The sequence below is a fragment of the Trachypithecus francoisi genome, unplaced genomic scaffold, assembly GCF_009764315.1.
Source record: "Trachypithecus francoisi isolate TF-2019V2 unplaced genomic scaffold, Tfra_2.0 Lachesis_group4, whole genome shotgun sequence".
Taxonomy (NCBI): domain Eukaryota; kingdom Metazoa; phylum Chordata; class Mammalia; order Primates; family Cercopithecidae; genus Trachypithecus; species Trachypithecus francoisi.
The window spans coordinates 84,783,420-84,801,415 of NW_022681469.1; positions in this window are offsets into that span (position 1 = coordinate 84,783,420).

Below are 17,996 nucleotides of genomic sequence, written 5' to 3' on the forward strand. Positions count from 1 at the left end.
CATCTTTGATGGTTTAAAGTCTGTTTTATAAGAGACTAGGATTGCAACCCCTGCTTTTTTTTGTTCTTCATTTTCTTGATAGATCTTCCTCCATCCCTTTATTTTGAGCCTTTGTATGTCTCTGCATGTGAGATGCTCCTGAATACAGCAAACTAATGGGTCTTGACTCTTTATCCAGTTTGCCAGTCTGTGTCTTTTAATTGGACCATTTATTCCATTTACACTTAAGGTTAATATTGTTATGTGTGAACTTGATCCTGCCATTATGAGATTAACTGGTTATTTTGTTCATTAGTTGATGCAGTTTCTTCCTAGCCTCGATGGTCTTTACATTTTGGCATGCTTTTGCAATGGCTGGTACCAGTTGTTCCTTTCCATGTTTAGTGCTTCCTTCAGGGTCTCTTGTAAGACAGGCCTGGTGGTGACAAAGTCTCTAAGCATTTGCTTATCTGCAAGGTTTTTATTTCTCCTTCACTTATGAAACTTAGTTTGGCTGGATATGAAATTCTGGGTTGAAAATTATTTTCTTTAAGAATGTTGAATATTGGCCCCCACTCTCTTATGGCTTGTAGAATTTCTGCCGAGAGATCTGCTGTTAGTCTGATGGGCTTCCCTTTGTGGGTAACCCGACCTTTGTCTCTGGCTGCCCTTAAGATTTTTTCCTTCATTTCAACTTTGGTGAATCTGGCAATTATGTGTCTTGGAGTTGCTCTTCTGGAGGAGTATGTTTGTGGCATTCTCTGTATTTCCTGAATTTGAATGTTGACCTGCCCTACTAGGTTAGGGTAATTCTCCTGGATGATATCCTGAAGAGTGTTTTCCAACTTGGTTCCATTTTCCCTCTCACTTTCGGGCACCCCAATCAGATATAGATTTGGTCTTTTTACATAATCCCATACTTCTTGCAGGCTTTGTTCATTTTTTTCTTCTTTTTTCTTTAGATTTCTCTTCTTGCTTCATTTCATTCATTTGATCCTCAATCGCTGATACTCTTTCTTCCAGTTGATCGAGTCGGTTACTGAAGCCTGTGTATTTGTCACATATTTCTTGTGTCATGGTTTTCATCTCTGTCAGTTTGTTTATGGCCTTCTCTGCATTAATTGTTCTAGTTATCAATTCTTCCACTCTTTTTTCAAGATATTTAGTCTCTTTGCACTGGGTACATAATTCCTCCTTTAGCTCTGAGAAGTTTGATGGACTGAAGCCTTCTTCTCTCATCTCATCAAAGTCATTCTCCGTCCAGCTTTGATCTGTTGCTGGCGATGAGCTGTGTTCCTTTGGAGGGGGAGATGCACTCTTATTTTTTGAGTTTCCAGCTTTTCTGCCCTGCTTTTTCCCCATCTTTGTGGTTTTATGTGCCTCTGGTCTTTGATGATGGTGACGTACTGATGGGGTTTTGGTGTAGGTGTCCTTCCTGTTTGTTAGTTTTCTTTCTAACAGGGCTCTCATCTCTAGGTCTGTTGGAGATTGCTTGAGGTCCACTCGAGACGCTGTTTGCCTGGGTATCAGCAGCAGAGGCTGCAGAAGATGGAATATTGCTGAACAGTGAGTGTACCTGTATGATTCTTGCTTTGGAAGCTTCCTCTCAGGGGTGTACTCCACCGTGTGAGGTATGGTCTGCCACTAGTGGGGGATGTCTCCCAGTTAGGCTACTCATGGGTTAGAGACCCACTTGAGGAGGCAGTCTGTGCATTCTCAGATCTTAACCTCTGTGTTGGGAGATCCACTGCTCTCTTCAAATCTGTCAGACAGAGTCGTTTGTGTCTGCAGAGGTTTCCGCTGCTTTGTTGTTGTTTAGCTGTGCCCTGTCTCCAGAGGTGGAGTCTACAGAGACAGGCAGGCCTCATTGAACTGCTCTGAGCTCTACCCAGTTGGAGCTTCCCAGCGGCTTTGTTTACCTACTTAAGCCTCAGCAATGGTGGACACACCTCCCCCAGCCTCGCTGCTGCCTTGCCGTTAGATCGCAGACTGCTGTGCTAGCAGTGAGGGAGGCTCCATGGGTGTGGGACCCTCCCGGCCAGGTGTGGGATATAATCTCCTGGTGTGCCCGTTTGCTAAGACCCTTGGTAAAGCACAGTATTGGGGTGGGAGTTACCCAATTTTCCAGGTGTTGTGTGTCTCAGTTCCCCTGGCTAGGAAAAGGGATTCCCTTCCCCCTTGCGCTTCCCAGGTGAGAGATGCCTCGCCCTACTTCAGCTCTCGCTGGTCGGGCTGCAGCAGCTGACCAGCACTGATTGTCCGGCACTCCCTAGTGAGATGAACCCGGTACCTCGGTTGAAAATGCAGAAATCACCTGTTTTCTGTGTCGCTGGCACTGGGAGCTGGAGACTGGTGCTGTTTCTATTCGGCCATTTGCTCCGCCCCCCCAATTGTGTTTTATTTTCAATTGACAAGTGATAATTGTGTGTGCATATATATAGGGTATAATGTGATATTTTAATATACATATATTTAGTAGGATTATCAAACTTTGCTAATTAACATCCTATTACCTCACATTCTTATAATTTTTACAGTGAAAACTTTAATGCTTTTAGCAATTTTGAAATATATAAATTATTATTATTATTAAATATAGTTCTTATGCTGTACAGTAAAGCACCCAGAACTTACTGAACTTTGTACCTTTTGACGAACCCCTCCCCTTTCCCTGTCCTCCTGCTGCCCTGGTCTTCGGGAGCCACCATTCTACTCTATACTTTTATGACTTCAATGTTTTTAGATTCTATATATATGTAAGATCATGTGATATTTGTATTTCTGTGCCTGGCTTATTTCACTTAGCTAAATGTTGTCACAAGTGACAGAATTTTCTTCCTTTTAGGGGCTGAATAATATTCCACTGTGTATATGTATCTCATTTAAAAACTATTATTTTACATTTTAAGCATTTCTTAAAAGAATTTTATTTTACCATAATATATTCCATTTCCACTATTCTACAATTCTTTTCTTTCTTTCTTTCAATTTCCCTTTCCTTTCCCTTTTTTCCTTTTCCTTTTTTTTTTTTCTCCTGGATTCAGGAGGTACATGTGCAGGTTTGTTACTTGGTATATTACACATGGTGAGTTTTGGTTTCTAGTGCACCCGTTACCCAAATAGTGAATATTGTACCCAATAGGTAATTGTTTATCCCTCATCTTTCCCTAATCTCTCCCCCTTTGAAGTCCCTAGTGTCTATTATTTCCATCTTTATGTCGATGTGTACCCATTGCTTAGCTCCCACTGATGAGAGAACATATGGTATGTGATTTTTCTGTTTCTGAGTTATTTCACTTGGTGTGATGGCCTCTAGCATTTGTCCTTGGACGGTTACATAAAAAACATTACGAATTACATCTTTTATATTTTTTACCTACTACATATCTACTATTTATCACCTCAATCAGGATATAAGCCAATTAAGGGCAGGGGCAATATTCTGTTATTATAGATGTTCTACAAACAGCCCAGCTTTGCAAATGACATATTTTTACAAATACTTGTTGAATACTCTAATGGTTTATATTAATTTTGTTATCCAAATTCAGTTGGCTTGCCTTTTCTTTTCCCAAACTCATATTATTTGTGCTTAACATGAGTTAAGGTTAGCTGCAGTGAGAATTCTACTCTGTGAGTCTAATTACAGACCCTCGGATAAACTGATTTCCATGAGTCATCTGTCATCAGATCTTGCAGTCATCAAGTATATGTGTGATTCATAAACACATATATTTGTGTGAAAGAAACAAGGAGATGGTTAGATGTAGTGGTGTTTCTGGAGCCTGCCCTGCTGTTTTGTAACAGCTGATTGTGCTCATCTCTTTTCAACTCCTTTCAACAACTCATGGTTGTATGAAATTATACCATGGAAGTCAGCAAGCACTACAAATTTGGTATACCCCCACCCCTCCACGGATGCCAGTGGTTAAACATTTAAGAGCAAGAATATCATTTTCTAGATAGTACCCACAATTGCTAAAATCAACTCTGCAGGGTCCTGGGTGATAAAGAGGCAACATAAGATGTTGCTTTCCCTCATACAGATAACTTACACAAATAGCTGATGGCAACAAAGATGATGAAACTCTTATGTTAATAAATAACATTCTGTCTTCAGCGTTTTCTAAGTGCTTTAGGTCCTTCAGTTCATTTAATCTTCATAACAACCTAACTAAGTAGATACGTAGAGGAATCTTGTTAATCCCACTTAATAAGTGGCTCAATCAATGCCTAGATGAGGAAACAGTGATAAAGAACAGTGAAACAAGGAGAGCTGCTGGAAAGTTAAGAAAAATCATCTACTTGAATAGAATCCTCATAACAACCTAACTAAGTAGATACGTAGAAGAATCTTGTTAATCCCACTTAATAAGTGGCTCAATCAATGCCTAGATGAGGAAACAGTGATAAAGAACAGTGAAACAAGGAGAGCTGCTGGAAAGTTAAGAAAAATCATCTATTTGAATAGAATAAGCTACATATAGTCATTCTTTTGTTAAATATTAACAGGGATAATTAAGATAACAATTACCTCAAAATTCAGTTTTTAAAGTTTCTTATACAAGAAGTATTTCTGAATACATTTCATATTTACAAAGAAATTTTTGTTTAGTAGCTGCATATTTTGTTATTTTGAAAAATGCAGAACTTATCCTAACTTCTCTTTACCTTTTTGGGTTTCTAAATAGCATGCGTCTGCAGCTGCTGCACTGTAGCAGTTTGAGAGAACTTTGTTCCTTTGTATGCTATAATGTACGTATAATAGAAAAACATCTCTTGAGTTTCATGGCATGATGTAAATTTGTGTTCTGCTCAATTTTTCCTTTCTGTTTGAGAGCTTATCAGCAATATTTATGTGTTGTACACAATATGTGATATAAATATTTCATGAGATATTTTGATCCATAAATAATTTTTCACTTTAGTACTCCTAGATGCACTATTGTCCGAGAATGGTTCTTTAATAAAATAATAGTAAACACAAACTTTATGGAAAAGTACTCTAAATAGAATTGTTAAAATGTGAATGCCAATCTTTCTACAGAAGTAATGGTGAACTGAAGAGAAGAGGGAGATTAAAATGAGCTTGCATTTTCTGAAACATTAAAAATCTCCGATCTAGCTTATATTGCATCAATATTGTTATCAACTGATAACCTGAAACCCAGATTCTGTGCCTCATTCCTGTTGGTAATGGGGTGGAGCTCTATTTGAACCTCAAGAAAGGAAAATGTAGAATAGCTTCCTAAACAAAAATCATCCACTGTTATGAAAAGAACACTAATGCACAATATGGCTCCTCCATAAAATCTCTCAGTAGTTCCTCAGGAAAAACTTTTTTTATTTTTCATTCTAAAATTCCACAAATACTCTTCAATATGATAACTTAACCTATTAATAATTTATGGGACAGTAATGGACTGTGTATAATTTTTAAGAAATGCTATTTTTTTACCCTGATAGTCATTGGGTTCTTATTTTTACTACACAGAAAATATAAATTGGTATCTTCTAGAGTCATTAGTGACATGACCAACATTTTAAAACTCAATATGTATGAATTATCTCATATCTTTCAAGGAGCTGTATGTCCCAGTAGCATACATGTAATGATGCTTTTTATAAAATTTCTAATAAAAATGTTAATGGACAGAAAGCCACAATAGTCTACAATTCAAACAACTGACTAGTTATTCTAATAGATCTAACTCTGTGTAAATAAAGCAGAAATTGGTAAACTTTTGCTGTAAAGGCAAGATAGTAAATTTTCTAGGCTTTGAAGAAACGGCAAATGTTGAAGATTTGTAGGTACTTACATCACCACTTAAAATGTAACCATATAAAAATGTACAAACTGTTCTTAGTTTGCCAAAAAAAAAAAAAAAGGATCAGGCAAGATTTGACTCTTGGTTCACAGTAGTGTGCAATGACAAGAGCACTCCTAAAAATTAGGTGAAAAATAAGATTCCTCACTTAGTCCCCAGAGGGCAACGCCAGAGACTCCACTGCTCAAGAACTTCAAAAGTCCAGTCTATTCCTCTCCAAGAAGCAAATTTTCTCTTTTAAGTGCCTAGGAAGCCCAAAAAGCTTAAATGTACCCTAACGAACAGAGATGGAGACTCATTCACTCCTTTGATGTGCTCCAAATAATGAAAAGGCTGTTGGTACAAATTGAGCTCTGGGGTTGGTAGAATGTTATTTAAGAATAACAGAGAGTGAAAATAAGCCCCTGGTCTCACCCATAGCAGGGACATCACCTTTCTCTCATACTTCTGAGGGTAAAGTGTCCAGTGTTTCTCTCAATGAAGACTCTCATCTATAGATTGCAGGGCCTTGGGTTAATGTCCCTTTGACTCCATCCCTCTTCTACTTTCCCACAGATATTTTAATTTATACATACAATAATTTTCCCAGGTACGAAGTGGCCATAGGAAACTGTCTGAATCATCTAAAGTTTCTGCCACAAAAAGGACCAAGAAATACTTTGTTTTTGTCTCTGTACTTGGGTAAGCTGTCTGCTCCCTTGTTGCCCCTCACCATTTCATTAACTCCCACTAGTTTCAACTAACACTTTATTGGCCCTTTCTAATGCCAAAAGAAATTCTAGTCTTTTCACTCTGGAAGAGGTAATCATTCCCATTTTAGAAGGTTTAGGGATTCTTATCAAATTGGTCTACTACCTTCTTGGATCATGATTTACACAGTGTATTAGTCAATTCTCATGCTGCTAATAAAGATATACCTGAGACTAAGCAATTTATAAAGAAAAGAGGTTTGACTCAGTTTCACATGACTAGAAGGTCTCAGGAAACTTACAATAATGATGAAAAGGAAAGCAAACATGTCCTTCCTCACATGGCAGCAGCAGAGAGAAGAATGAGAATGAAGCAAAGGGGGAAGCCCCTTATAAAACCGTCAGATATCATGAGAACTTACTACTATAAGAATAGCATGGGGGAAACTGCCCCCATGCTTCAGTTACTTCCCCAGCTAGGTCCCTTCCAAGACACATTTGATAGAAATGCAAGCAAAGAAAAAGGTACTTTTGTTAAATCTCTGCAAAAAGAACTATCTCTGTGCATACTTCCTCTAGGACAGTGGGCCCTGATCTTCCTATTTTTGTAATGTGACTATAAAAGTGATTCTTCGTGACACATCTACTTTTGCAAATTTGCCATCCTTTGCCTACAGTGAAATTATTGGTTGTTGGCATCCTGTATTGCTAGATGGCTTACATACAAATTTGATGTGTGAAAAATGTGTATATCCACAACAAAAGGTCAATGCACAGGGAGTATTGAGGAAGTGTGATGAAAAATTTTTTCTATCAAATTTTCTTTAATGGCCCAGAACGTGTATTTTTGGTATTAGATTGATATGTTCTTATTATTTTCTTTGAATATTCTCTAATTAAACACATTTTAAGATATTTCCCATGCCAGGTAGGTCATAAAATGTACTTTCATAAAATGATACTAATGGAACATGCTAATATAGTCAAATAATTATAGCTACTGGAAATCTGTAAACCAGTTATTAAGTAATCAGTCATTACAAAATTGAGTTCATGGTATATGGTGACTAATGCGTTTTAACATTACTTCTTGTTTGGGCCTGATTAATGTGTGAGTATAACTGGTGTCTGTCGTAGTTATCATTTTAGTATGTAGTTTTAAAAATAAGAATAAGAATCTTCCTCAGAAAAGATTCAGGCAGGACTATTAATTAGAAAATTATATGCTTGTCATCAGAATTTATGTCTTTTACAATATTATTTCTCTCCAAATTATTCCTGTTTGCTAAATGCAGTGTTTCAGGAAAAAATCAACCATATAAGAGAAGGGAATAATAATGTTTTCTTTCCTTGATAAAATTACCATTGACCTTTTGCTAGTAATGACGTTATTAATCAAAATTTTATTTCTTTTCCTTCAAAATAGTATATTTTTTCAAGACTGATACTACATAGTAATATCTTAATTTATAACTATATGCTTATTTAATGATCACATTTTATCACATTTTATTTATAAATGTATTTTTATACACATATATTAGGTCTTGATACTTTTTCCCCAAAAATCCTTTATAATAGGAAAACCCAATGTAAAACCCAGTGTCTTTCACTAAATACTTCTTGAGATTTATGCCAATAATGACTTCTCATGGTGTATTTTTAGGCCAACTTCTTTTCCCTACTGCATATTATTTGCCTGCTAAAAGCAGAAGAGCAGGTGCACATAACTCTCAATGCAATCATGTCAGCCTACTCACTAGAATGCATGTGGTCAGAGTATTGACTTAGGCCAGCATATTTTAATGTTGCCACATACTATAAGATCTAAGTTGCTTTGAATATCTTCCTTTCAGTAAGGTTCAGATAGGAGAGATACTAAGTCCCAGCAATCATTTCACCTGTTAAAGGGCTTTAGACCATGCTTGTGAACATGGATTTATTCTTTGTCACATTATTAATCATTCCACATAGCCTGTTGACAGTTTCACCATCAGCTGCAATGATGACAGTTGACAGTTGCAGTATCAGATGACACTTGCTTGAGACACTCATCAACTATGTTAAGGTGAGATGCTGTGAAGGTCTGGGCCAATAAACAGATGTAACTGTCTTGTCTAATTAACATTTAGAGATATATTGTTCTCTAGAGACCGACTGTAAGAAAGGTAAGCATTTGATAAAGCTAATTTACTATTTGCTGAGTGTCCAGCATTGTGCTCAATTTATTACATTCATGATCTCATTTAATTCCATGAGGCAGGTCATATATTTATTTCATTTTACAGATGAAGAAACAGAAAAGAGAGGTTAAATAACTAAAAAATGAGTCAGAAGTCTTTGTTGCTTGAGCCACATGTTTGCTAAGAGCTCACGTTCTGCAGTAACCAGCTCCTATTTAAACCAGGCTTCACCATTTCTTAGATGTGGGACAGTTACATTCTCTATGCCTCAGTTTCTGCATTGAAATGAAGAATAATAATAGTTTTAAGGGTTACTGTGACAATCACACACACTGATACACAAAACAGCCTGAGAATAATGATGGTTGCTTTCATCCAGCTAGCAAGTGGCCAAGTTAGAATTTGCACCTATCGGATTTCATAGCATAGGTTTAACTACTGTGTCATCTTACTATGTGTAGATTTTACCTTCTGCTGTACAACCACCTCCATATGTATAATAGCTCCCTTACAGAAGCAGAATAAATCATCACTATGATCTTAACCCGTAAGGATGCTCTCTTTTGAGCAGCATGTTCAGATTCATGGACATACCTCTAGAGCCCACATATCATCACTCCTGGATAGTGCCTGTTTTATAAGCGAGAAAGAAAGCAGCCTGGGTTGCAGTTCAACACTTTCCTAGAAAACCTAATGGCAAAATTAATTTGTGTGAGCAGCTGTGGAGTTTCTGAAGAGGAGAGTTCACTGGAAAGGCACACTGTGAAAAGGAATTTGGGTAACTAATTCTGCTGTGGATTCTCTTTTCCGCATGTAGGCATGAGAGAGGAAGTTCAACTCATTCAGGTTTTTTTTTTTTTTTATCTGTACCCGTAAATAACAGCTCTGTTCTGTTCTTTACCCTAGAAGCTCTTTCTTGTTCTCTGAGGAGATGGAGTTGCACATTTCATTTTGTGAGTAATGGCTCTATTAGATTAAATAAATAACATTTCACACTAATGTCGTTCACAAGAGGATTTAGAAACCATTAAGAATGTATTTAAAATCTCACAATAGACCTTCTTGCTTATTTCTCTGGAACAAATTATAGTTTCTGAAACATTCAAATTATTCCTTAAGACTCTGAACATTTTTCAAAAGTGGGACATTCAGTATCTCCTTGAAGAAAAATAGAAAAAGACTATTTGTCTATGAAAGTTGCAGAGGAAAGAAATATCCAGTTTTTTAGATAGCAAAGTATTTGGCTACTTCATTAGCAAAATAACACAAGGTTAAAGTAAATTTAGTTATTTTACTTTTTGAATGTGTAACAAAAATTACCTTATTTACTTCTTTGATAAGTTCTTCTCTAGGAATATCAGAATCTAGTTTAGAAAATAGATCCATAAACCAAATAAATATGTTCAAAACATCTCCAACTTCAGATCTGTTAGAAAATTATGAAATAATGCTATTCCTTCATGTATGTATTTCAATTTTTTTTCTTTTCAGTGACTCCCTCTTGTGTCTCCATACCTATCCCAGGTCACCAGTGCACTCTCAAGTCACCTTGTCTATCACTGTCCTTAATTGCAACATCATCACTAGAAGTCATGAATTCTCTTTAATTTCTTCCCTAATCTAAAATTATTATTATTATTTTTTATCATTCAGGATGTGGACTACACTGAATACTAGTCAGGCGAATATGTTTTCCCACATTTGCCTTTTCAGTAAAATCTGGATCTAGTAGAGAATGCCATTGTGGTGAATAATAGGGATTTTGTTTGTTTTTTAAAATGAGAGAACCAGGAGCCAGAGAGGGCTTCTTGGATCCTTCAAATCTCAGTTGAGCAGCTGCCAGCTTAGCCTGTGCATTGGATCAGCCTGAATCTGCTGCTGAGTAAAAATGACTTTGTTCAGGCTGTTTTGATGGGGATTAATGAGCCATGGATTTTGAAGGGGAAACATAACCAATAATCACTAATAAGAATTTCCTCTCAAGAATGGCAGACCAGTTACACTCCAGGATCACAGAAAAGGACAAATTTTGGCTTACTGAGAATAAATCTCAAGTTTGGGTTAGCTGAATAACTGTGTGTGGAAAGTTTAGGAATGGAATATTTAATTTATGAAACTGATCCAATTAGTAAGCACCTTATTGCAAAATTGTAGAGACCAGTGTTCAAGGTATCAAGATTCAGGCTGACAATGGAAAGCACCTTGTAGGTGGCAACTTACCTATACTGGTTATTACATATGATTGAATTCTTCCTAGTTTTAACTGACTTAAGAGGTATCAAGTACTCTGAAAGAGGAATGTGGGAAAATTTTTAAAAGCTCCCAATATTATCATGTAAATGATAAATTTACCTTCTTGAGGAAAATCTACAAGAAGTTTACTTATTTTTTATTATACTGTAAGTTCTAGGGTATATGTACACAACGTGCTGCAGGTTTGATACATAGCTATGCATGTGCCATGTTGGTTTGCTGCACCCATCGACTCATCATTTACATTAGGTATTTCTCCTAATGCTATCACTACCCCAGCCCCCAACCCCCTTCTTTTCATTTTTGCTATCATCTTATCCATATATAATTCTAAATGAATTCTTCTAATATAATTTTGTAACTCTACAGAGCTGACTATGCTGTCTATATGGTGACTGAGCACTTTACAGCTAGTCTGAATTGAGATGCACTGTTAATACAAAGTACACACTGGATTTTGAAGATTTGGTTCAAAAGAGGAAAACATCTCAATGTGGTTTTTTTTTTTTTTTTTTTTTTTTGAGATGGAGTCTTGCTCTTGTCACCCAGGCTGGAGTGCAATGGCGTGATTGTGGCTCATTGCAACCTCTGCCTCCTGGATTCAAGCGATTCTCTGACCTCAGCTTCCCAAGTAGCTGGGATTACAGATGCCTGCCACCATACCTGGCTAATTTTTTTTGTTGTTGTTGTTATTTTTAGTACAGGTGTGGTTTCCCCATGTTGGCTAGGCTGGTCTCGAACTCTTGACCTCAGGTAATCTGCCCACCTCAGCCTCCCAAAGTGCTAGGATTATAGGCATAAGCCACCACACCCAGCAATAATGTTTTATATTTATCATATGTTACTAATATAGGAATAAAACTTCATTTCTTTAAAAAATATGAGAAAAAATATACTATTCACCTATAACAAGAAAATTTTCAGATTTTTATGCTAATGTCATTTCTCTAATAAAGCAAGATAGATATTAAGAATAAATTTTATCAGCAGAAAGTTTATCATTGTAATCAATAGTCAAGTCATATTAAAATCTTTTCCGACTAAGCTTAGAAATAGCATAAGGAAAGACTCTTCATAATTATAGCAGGGGATAAAAAGCTATTATCTTGCCTTCTAAAAGAAAAAAAAATACTGCACTATTCCTTGGATAATTATTTGTGGACCTGTTCTCTGAATGCCAACAACATAACCTTGCTCCAAGAGTAAGCAATGTATGCAGCCCTATAGGAAAATAACATAGGGATGGAGGTTGCCTGTCTTTGAGTCAGGTTGCCATACTTTTTGCCCTCTTCATAGTCTCAACATTTATACCCATGGGAAAATACTTATTCTAGATACTTATACATCTTAATTTCTAGCTCTAAATTGGGAGGATGTGTGAGGAAAGGTGGGTCACATTCATCCCACCCTCCCTTCTTTAGAAAGCAGAAATGCATCCCTTTGATGATTTGTAAAAGTCTAGTCCTTCTATTTTCATTTTAACAGGGAATTGGGTGAAAGAGTTTCTTGGAAATAATCAGCTTTTCAATAAGTGGCCTCTTTTACTAAGTATAAGCTGTCATTTGTGTGGTAGAATGTGCTAGGGGTGTGTAGGCAACCAAACTTAAAATAAACCAGATTCATTTCAAGAATCTTTAGTTAATGTCTATATGAACCAAGAAAAGATACTCTAGTAATACATACCTATGTCTTCCCAGTGTGTTATTCTGACACTTTCTTCAAAATTGCTCTTGCTTCTATCAATCTACCTGATTCTGAGAAATGAAAATGGAAAGTAGCTATAAAGAAGACATTAAAATATTTAGGTCTTCACAATAGGCGTTTTCTCATCTCTGATAAACATGCCCTGAGTAAACCCCTGACTTTGAATTTCTTCAGTATGAGTATATAGTTAGGACAAGATTATGGGGGATTATAAGCCCCAGCTAGGCTTTACCAGAAGTCTCTTCATTCTAGGGCTTTCAAGCTAGTGGAAAAGGGAGATTCAAGTGTACTAACAAACATGATGGACAAATATTATAGTGATACACAGTACAGCAAGTAAGAAAATATTTGGTTTATAATATCTACAGGTTTATTTGATTCACACAATGATGTCCTGGATATGAGAACTCTGATTCTTATAAGGCTGCCTTAGAGACTAATTCACAGAAGTATAGACAGTTATCCAGTGGAATAAAACTGCTGTGTTCTTGCAATATAATTACCTTTAATTCACTGAAGAACTAACATACCATTTAGACTTTGACTTTTCACAGGGTATAAGATAAGCTTGATAAAATTTTAATTTAGTTTTATTCTCATGAAGTCATAGACTAAGTAAATATATGAATTTGAGTAAATTAGCATAAATGAGAAAAGCACACACGGAATGGCAAGCATATGGAACAAGTATAGATTAATAGGTAGTGGGAAAGAAATAGGAACAAAAAACAACTTGGTGAGAAGAAAAAGAACAGTTCAGAGACTAATCAGGAGAGGTATACTAACTAATTTGCACAAAAACTATTAACAGAATCGTTACTAGAAGTGAAGCAAATGCAGAAATAAGTTGTATTTATTTTAATAATTTATCATTGGCATTACTATCTGTTTTGGTTGCAAGTAGGATTTAATTTATAGAGGTGACTGATTGAAACCCAGTGAGGTTAATGCCACTCAAGGGAATTTTGTTACTCATACTCTCCAGGAAAAGGGGGCATGCCACACCATACAGGGCCACATGGGGAAGGCCCAGGCTCATTCAGAAGGCAGAGGAGTGAGGGTAATTATGACCCAGAGCCTTTATTGTGATTTCCGTGAGAAGACATGAATGAGGCAATGATTTGTGTTTGCTCTGTGTCCCCACACAAAGGGGATCTGATCTCAAATTGTAAGCCCAATGTGTTGAGGGAGGGAACTGGTGGGATGTGATGAGATCATGGGGGCAGTTTCCCTCTTGCTGTTCTTGTGATAGTGAGTTCTCAAGAGATCTGATGGTTTAAAAGTGTGTGGTGGGCCCCACATCCCCCTCTCTCTCTCCTGCTGCCATGTAAGACATGGCCTTGCTTCCCCTTTACTTTCCACCATGATTGTAGGTTTCTTGAGACCTCCCCAGCCATGTGGAACTGTAGGTCAATTAAATCTCTTTCTTTATAAATTACCCAGTCTCAGGTAGTTCTTTATAGCAGTGTGAAAACAAACTAATGCAGGGAAGGTAAATTTCAGTAAACATAGGATAGGATAGTTGGAATAACTTCAGTGGACTCTGGGATACAGAGAGAGTTGCAGTTGTCCAGCACCTGGTCCTGGGCTGACTTAGGGCAGAGGAACTATTGGCTTGGTGTGAGAGAAGGAGATGAAGGAGCTGGTTAGAATATGGACTTTGAATTTGTTGGTTTGTGTATGAAAGGCATACTCACAGGGGAGCTGTTTGCTAACTCTGGGCATTAACTAGCCCTGGGAGGAGCAGATTCTCATTGACTAACAAGGCCCCCAAGAGGTCAAAGGATCATAAAATACAGAAAACAAAGAATATGATTATTACCCTACCCTAACTTACATAGTTTTATAAAGCCCTCTCAAGTACTTAATATGTCATTAATGTTAAATATTACCAAAGACTTTTTAAAACCTAAGTTATTATTTTCATATAATTTTTAAATTTACTTGGGACTAAAATGTTCATCTAAGGCTACAAAATTTTAAAATGTTCTCTATTAGTCTTTAAATACTTCCATCTCATTCTTCATTACTACAACCCTTTGTACAACTCAGACCATCATTATTTGAGCTCCATTGTATTTTAAAATACACAAATCTAATAGATTACCATCCAGAATACACATGAGGAGCTTATATAACTTAATAGTTAACAACAAAAGAAAACCCAATTGAAAAATGAACAAAGGACCTAAATAGACACTTTTTCAAAGAAGACGTGCAAATGGCCAACAGTTACATGAAAAGATGCTTAACGTCACTTCTCATTAGAAAAGTGCAAGTTAAAATCACAATGAGATCACCTCATACCTGTTAGAATGGCTATTTATCAAAAAGACTAAAGAGAACAGGTGTTGGCAAGGATGTGAAGCACTTGTGCACAGTGGGTAGGAATATAAATTGGTACAGCCATTATGGAAAACAGCATGAGGAGTGCTCAAAGAATTCAGACTCTACTATATGACCCAGTAAACCCAATTGAAATTAAATTAGCACCTCATAGAGATGACTGCTTTCATGATCGTTGCAGTGTGGTTCACAATAACCAAGGTATGGAAACAACCTAAGTGTCCATCAGTGGATGGATCAGTTTAAAATTGCGGTTTATATATAAATGAAATATTCTACTTTAAAAAAAGATGAGGCTGGATGTGGTGGCTCACACCTGTAATCCCAGCACCTGGGGGCCTGAGACAGGCAAATCACTTGAGGTCAAGAGTTCGAGACTAGCCTGGGCAACATGGTGAAAACCCATCTCTACTAAAAATACAAAAATTAACTGGGCGTGGTGGTGTGCACTTGTAATCCCAGCTACTCAGGAGGCTGAGATGGAAGAAATGCTTGAACCCAGGAGGCAGAGGGTGCAGTGATCTGAGATTGCACCATTGTACTGCAGCCTGGGCAGCAAAGTAAGATTCTGTCAAAAAAAAAAAAAAGAAAAAGATACTGTTATTTGGGACAACATGGATGAACCTGGAGGACATTATGCTAAGTGAAATAAACCACACACACAAAAAAACTGCATGATCCCTCACTTATATGTGGAATCTAAAAAAATCCAATATATAGAAATAGTAGAATAACGGTTACCAGATGTAAAGAGAAGAAAATGATGAGATGCTATAGCAAAGACATGGAATCAACCTGAATGTCCATCACTGGTAGACTGGATAAAGAAAATGTGGTACAAATACACTGTTGAATACTACATATAAAAATGAGATTGTCATTTGCAGGAACATGGAGCTGGAAACCATTATCATAAGCAGACTGACACAGGAACATAAAACCAAATACTACATATTCTTACAAGTGGGAGCTAAACATCAAGGACATATAGACATAAAGAAAGAAACAACAGACACCATGGCCCACTTGAAGGTGAAGGGTGGGAGGAGGGTGAGGATCAAGAAACTACCTACTGGGTACTATGCTTATTACCTTGGTGGCAAAATAATCTGTACCCCAAACCCCTGTAACATGCAATATACCTATATGACATACCTGCACATGTACCCCTGAACCTAAAATAAAGGTGAAAAAGAAAATAGTGAGATATAAGACAAAAGCTACAAACTTGAAGTTATATAGGATAAAAAGTAGTGATCTAATATACAGCATGAGGACTATAGTTAATAGTATTGCATAGAGAAAATCTGCCAAGAGTAGATTTTAGCTACTCTTACCAAAAAACAAAGATAACTATGTAAAGTGATATGTTAATTTGCTTGACTGTGGTAATCATTTGATTATGCATATCAAAATGGTATATAAAACAATAAAAATAAAGGAAATTAATAACATACAGGGTTTGACAATCACAAGTGTTATGAAGGGGAGACAGTGATTCAGGTAGAATGTTAAATATTAAGCTGTATTTGTGGGAATATCAGTCTTGTTAATTGACTATACACTGATTTATTTTAAAAATTTATAAATCAAATCAATATAAAAGAATTAATACCATAGGCAGTTTTGGTTCAATTTTTTCTCTTAATCCTAGAGAATATTAGATAAAGACAAACTTAAGTCACTTTCACAAACCAACTTGCACATGCACACATACAAACAACATGAACATACATGTCACATGATGTCAGCTATATCTATTTTGAATTCAATGTTATTAAATAGAAATTCTGCAGAATGTTTTCTAAGATTAGGGTTACCACTGAGTAGGATCAAGTAAAAACATTTTTGAAAACTGTCATGGGTTTGAATTTTAAATATCACATGAGACATTTATTTCATTTTCATGATACATTAATATTTACTAATTATATTTTAATATACATTTTTATATTTATAATTTTATAATATAGCCTACCATAGAGTTGTTAATGTTTTGCTGGATAAAAATAGTATACTTATGATAAATACAAAATTTCATTTGGATGCATAATATGCTGGGATGCAATATAGAGTTTTATATCAGTGAGCCCGGGAGGTGGAGGTTGCAGTGAGCTGAGATCACGTCACTGCACTCTAGCCTGGGTGACAGAGTGAGATTCCATCTCAAGAAAAAAAAAAAAAAGAGTGTTATATCAGAAGATTTGTTAGAAATCTCCATTCAATGAACTAACTCAAGAAATATGTATCTATTACCATAAGTCATGAATCCTTTTACATGTTACTAAAAACATATATGTGTAATAGTTCAATTTGAAGCATTACTTGAGTGCTCTAGTACATTAATGTGGCTGGTCACATCCAATGCATGAAAAAAATTGTGAGAACTCATCCAAACCTATTAGGAAAATATATCATTTCTAGTGCTTTTAAAAGCTGAACAACTTAAGTCTAGTGTTAACTGTGCTTACATGCAAGGCTATAAATCAGACTTTTTTGGGGGATATGAAGAAGGGGGGTAGTTGTGCAAGTGGTAGTTGTTCCTATTCACGGATCTTAATAATGATTTTGTCTCGAAATTGTCTGTAGAGTGACTGTGGAGTTTAACCACCATGCTTTCAAATTTGAGAATTATGTCTACAAATAACTGAGCTAAATTAAACTACTGTCATCTGTTATTTTGCTTAAACTACTTCATGACTGTCTCAGATATCAAATGTGGGAATTTAAATCACAGTTGGAAAAATGAATTTTTAAATGTTTCTGCTATCTTACATTTGGGAAAAATGTGAAGGAAATGGTAAAGAATAAAATAAGTCGTGGACACCCTAACCAATAAATCATCAGTTGTCTTATTTGTTAATATTAAAAATATTTGGAGACTATTGTTAACTATAACCTGGCCCAAACCAGTTCACCAGGAATGTTTCTTTTTTTTTTTTTTTGAGACGGAGTCTCGCTCTGTCGCCCAGGCTGGAGTGCAGTGGCCGGATCTCAGCTCACTGCAAGCTCCG